The sequence below is a fragment of the Cebus imitator genome, unplaced genomic scaffold (genome assembly GCF_001604975.1).
Source record: "Cebus imitator isolate Cc_AM_T3 unplaced genomic scaffold, Cebus_imitator-1.0 Scaffold21, whole genome shotgun sequence".
NCBI lineage: Eukaryota > Metazoa > Chordata > Mammalia > Primates > Cebidae > Cebus > Cebus imitator.
The window spans coordinates 6,160,567-6,166,030 of NW_016107336.1; the positions used below are offsets into that span (position 1 = coordinate 6,160,567).

The 5,464-nt window shown below is 39.2% G+C and overlaps 1 non-coding gene across 1 annotated transcript; it reads right to left on the minus strand.

The window, feature by feature from the left end:
- Nucleotides 1-4,544: 4,544 nt before the first annotated feature.
- LOC119470078 lies at nt 4,545-4,760 on the minus strand. Its single transcript, XR_005198953.1, has one exon. It is a non-coding gene; the product is annotated as a small nucleolar RNA U3 (small nucleolar RNA).
- Between the last annotated feature and the right edge of the window lie 704 nt (nt 4,761-5,464).

Consider the following 5,464-nt stretch of genomic DNA (forward strand, 5'->3'; position numbering starts at 1 on the left):
TACCTGAACAATTAGAATGAGAACGTATTGAAGGATGAAGCAACCTTATATTTCCATAAATTGTAAACATAGAAAAATAAACTGAAAATTCCAAATTTTGAAAACCTTAAGTTTACAATGAAATTGAAAGAACTCAAAACAATCTGCTATGTTCAGCCTAAAAGCAGCGTTTGTAAGAGAGGGAAAGATACAAAGCAATCTGGCCTGGAAAGATAGAATGGATATGAATACAAACTATTTCCTTGTAGACATATTTGAAGCAATGCTTCAAATATTTTTCCTTTTCCCATAAACTGATAGCACTTGAAACTATTTTTGTACATTTATAAATTCTCTCAAACATCATGTAAAATGTTTAAAAAGAAAAAATTAAAGCGTGGCTTTTTGGAAGTCAAGATAGAAATGCATTAATTGTTTTGTGATGAAGGAAAGGAAGTTTGAGTACGCGCTATATGAATGTAAGCCTTTGACGAGATAGAAAATGGTCCTTCTAGAAGTCCATTTACTATTTTTCATTAGGTTATTTAGGGCCCACTGTATTGCTGAAGTTTTATATACAAGATAGATTTATCTTGGTCTTCAGGGGATATGTCAGGAAACAGATGATTAAATGGATGGATATGAGGCAGCTTAGGAAATGACAAGATAGAAACATCTATCAGATGCGTTGGGACCTGAGAGAGGTCTCACTCAGCTCAGGTGGGGAGGAAGAGCAGACAGGGAAAGTCCGGGAGAAGGCAATGCCGAGCTCTGTTTCAAAAGATGGATTAGCATTGGCAGAAGGAGGGTGCTGGGAAGACTCCTTAGGCATGAGAAAAGCAGACGCAGGGTCCCAGAGCAGTGAGCCTGTGACACCTTCAGGGAGGAGTATTTCTTCTGAAAATGCCATGTGGGAATACAATATGGAAGGTAGGGAGTGGCAAAGGGTGGGATTGGGAATCTGGATTGGGGCCAGACCTTTGAATATACTAAGAAATGTGGGCTTTATCCTTCAGAGCAATAGAGGATGTGGAAGAACTGCAAACAGACAACAGGGATAAAACAAAATCCCTCTGGCTACCATGAGGAAAAGAATTGGTGGGCAGGGCACAGAGGCAATGACAGGAAGCCTCCCATGGAAGCTGTTATAATAGCCCAAGTTAATTTTTTAATGTTTTATTTTGAAATAATTATAGATTCATAAGAAATAGCAAAATACAACAATAAAATCCTGTATACTCATAAACCACTTTCTTTTAATGGTAACAACTGACAGAAATATAAGGTACTGTAAAACCCACTCACATTGGAACAATGCTATTAACTAGATTGCAGGCTGTATTCAGATTTACCAGCTTTACATATCTGTAGGTTTATGAAATTTCATCACATGTGGAAATTCATATAATGATCACATCAAGTTATAACTCAAGGGAGATTTGATAAGGACATGAACGAAAAAAAGAGGGAGAAAAGAGGAGAAATGCACTAAATAGTTAGTACATAAATGCGAACAGTTAAAAGCATGGATTCTAGTTTCACAGGCTGCATCCCGGCTACACCACTGACTAGCTTTGTGGCTAGGGATGCTGTGTAACCTCTCTGTGCCTCAGTTCTCTTGTCTGTCCAACTGAGATAATAACAGTACTTTTTTTTTTTTTTTTTTTTGAGATGTAGTCTTACTCTGTGACCCAGGCTGCAATACAATGGTGCAATCTTGCTTACTGCAACCTCTACCTCCTGGGTTCAAGTGATTCTTCTGCCTCAGCCTCCTGAGTAGCTGGGACTACAGGTATGCGCCACCATGACTGGCTAATTTTTGTATTTTTGGTAGAGACAGGGCTTCACCATGTTGGTCAGGCTGGTCTTGAACTCCTGGCCTTGTGATCGGCCCGCCTCCATCTCCCAAAATGCTGGGATAACAGGCATGAGAATAACAGTACTTTCTAAAGACATAGTGAGTAATAAACCAGTTTATAACAAGCATAGAACAGTAGCTAGCATATGGTAAGTGCTAAGACTGTGTTAGCGATTACTGTTAACCAGAATCTAGATAGAGACAGACAGGAAGTGGAAGCGAAGAAATGGCCAAATCTAGGGCTTATGCTACTTAGTAGGTGGCACTGGTATTTGCTGATGTAGAATGACAGGTTTAGTAGGGGAGGGAGGTTAGTAAAATTTAATGTGCCTTTTTCATCCAAGTAATGAAATACTTGAAGAAGGTTAAGAATGATGCATAGAGGCTTATGAATTAAGAGATTATTCATAATGGAGGTGAGGTCCAGAATAATGCTTGTGCCAAATTTGTATTCCCTATGAAGTCTAGCACGAAGCCTATCTAGAAAGAAATATGATTTCTTATGGCAACAGTTTGTAAGAGGGGCTTTGTCTCTAGTCCCCAGGGTTTGCTCAGTATATAACATAAGCATGACCACAAACCTCAGACCACACAGCATGCAGAGTGTGGCTTGGGAAATCTCTAACAGGTATGACTCTGGCAAATGTTCACTTCCATTGGAGTTCAGGTTCCACATTATTGCTGATGTTCCCAGGAATCTTGATGTCATTCTGCATCTCTTCAGGTATTCCACCTTGAGAGGTAACTTCTCAAAAACTCTCTACAGCTATTGTTGCTATTAATTCAAGGTTGAACATAAAGTAATTTGCACCCTTCTACTGACTTCTCTTTCATGTGCAAGTTATGGAGACATGCAATTTTCTCTTTGCGGCAAGCTATGGTTAGAAGTGGTCAATCAAAATACAGCACTACACTGCTCAGGAAGCAATGATTGGTCTAGGGAGACGCCACTTGTACCAAGCTCTTCCAATCACATTCTGTCTTTTGGGAATTTAAATCACAGAGATAGAAGGAAGATGGATCAGCATCACTTTCTGGAAGGCATCTAGAAAGAGTATGAGAAACCTAGCCCCTGCGTCGGCATTTAGCCCTTTCTTTGTATCTATGAACTACTTCAGCTTCCTTTTAAAATTATTTATTATTTATTATTTTCTCTTTTGAGACAGGATCTGCTTCTGTTGCCCAGGCCTGAGTGCAGTGGCAGAATAATGGCTCACTGCAGCCTTGACCTTTCAGACCCGAGTGATCCTCCTGACACACTCCCCCACGTAGCTGGGACTACAGGCATGCACCACCATATCTGGTTAATTTTTTTAAAAAGATTTTTCGGTAGCTACAGGATCTTACTATGTTGCCTCAGCTGGTCCCAAACTCCTGGGCTCAAGCAATCCTCCTGCCTTAGCCTCCTGAAGTGCTGATATTACATGTACGAGCCACCTGTAGCCTTTTAATACTTCTCTTTTCTCCTTTAGTTAGCATGCTTTCTGTCCTTTGCAACCAACAAAACTTGAATCTTAAATAACTGTTGGCAAGACTATAGTGTTGTTTTTTTTTTTTTGTAGCGTAAAGTGGTACACACTTTGGAATGTCAGTCTGGCAGTATGTGTCAGCATTATGAATGTGATTATATTTGGCTTTGTATTTTTTCTTCTAGCAATTTATATCAGAAAAATATTCAGGCAAGTTCAGAGATGTATATGGGTAAGATGATTATGAATATAAACTTTGGAAACTGAATGCCAAGAAAATGATCATTAAATAAATTATAGCAATGTGATAGAATATTATAAAGTCATTAAAAAGGATGATACATACATATTTACTCATAGAAAGGAATGCCATGAAATAGTAGAAAGGGCATGCTACAAAACATCTTAGATAGCATGATCCAATTTCCATGATATAGTGTGATCAGGGCATGCATGTGTGTATGTGGGTGTGTATGTAGCCAGAGAAAGAAGTTTGAAAGGTTATATGCCAAATTCTTAAGAAATGGGGATTATCTCTAAGTGATGGGTTTTATTTTTGTCTTTATTGTATACTGTCTATATGACTTTCTATATTGTATTATGTAGAAGAAATGAACTTGTATTTGTAATCTTATTTTTTTTGAAAAATAAAATATATTTTCTTATGCAGAAATCCATGTGCATTTTCTTAAATTGCATGAGCACACTTTGCCCACAGCTGGGACAGGGACTGATGTTTTACAGTGAAATGAGACATTTGCATTTACTCATATATGCCTTTTATGGATGAAGAGTGTTGAGCCCAAGGCCTTAAGTATGTCGGAGTTATAGGTATGGCCTGTGTATTAGTTTTTTATGGTTGCCAGAACAAATAATCACAAACTTCATGACTTAAAACAACAGAAATATATTCACTCACAGTTCTGGACCATAAGTCCAAAATCAGTGTCACTGGGTTGAGCACAAGGTACTCACAGGGCCACATTCTCTCCTGAGGTTCCAGAGGAGAACTCATTTCTCACATCTCCCAGCTTCTAGTGGCTGCCAGTATTCCTTGGATTGTGGTCACATCACTCCTCCAATTTCTGACTCTGAGGTTATATCACCAACTCCTCTGCTGTCTGTAGTCAAAATCTCCCTCTCCTCCATCTTACGAGGACACTGTTGACCATATTAAGGGCCCATCAGGATAACCTCCTCATCTCAAGATTCTTGTTTGTTCGTTTGTTTTTCAGGAAACCACTCAGACTGCATCATCTTACTCTTCCTCTCCAGGGAGGAGAGAAGAATGATCATCAAGGGCAGAAGGCAGTTGCATTGAAGCAACGCCAAAAACTGGCTTCATGCTCAGGAGAGAATGCTATGCCTCTTCCTCATGATTTCTGGTGCTCTACACATTCAGAGAAAGTTCTCTAGTAACAAACTATAGAAACGATCCCTGAAAGTATAGTCTGCAAGATTCTTAACCATCTCTGAAAAGACCCTTTGTCGTGCCAGACCTTTATTGACATCAATAGGAATGACACCATGCTTGATGGGCTGAAGAAGAGATCTAGAGCCAGTGAATGAGAGAGAAGGTTTATTGAAGCCACTTGTATACAGGGTGATCCAGTGTCAGTGGGCTGGATACCAGTTGTGAAAAACATACGGTTTATATGGCATTTTCGCTCAACACCTTTCTTGTATCAGCCTACACCTCACAAACTTTTAACTCAAAACAAAGGGCTTCAATCCCTTGTATGGCCCATGTTCTATGGAAAGGGGATTCTGATGTTCCTCACAGATAAGGAATGAATCTCTGGGCTGGACACTTCCAGATTCCTTAGCTTCGGACTCCACACACATATTCTTTTTAGACCACAGGGTCAGTCCAAGGGTATCGGGTTAAGTTATTGCTGTCAGGTGAGTCTGTTATACCAGGTCATTCTCAGGATATACGCTTAAGTTATGTTATTGCTGAAAGGTACATCTGTCATATGCCCATTTTCCATATAAGGTAGCATTTACAGGTTTCAGAAATTAGGAACCAATATTTTAGGGAGATTATTTTTTTACCTACTGCTATATACCACCCTAAAAATAAGAATTCCACACTAAATTTTCCAAGATTATTGGTTTGCCTTTGTATCTATTGGAAACACCCAGTCGAATCCATGGA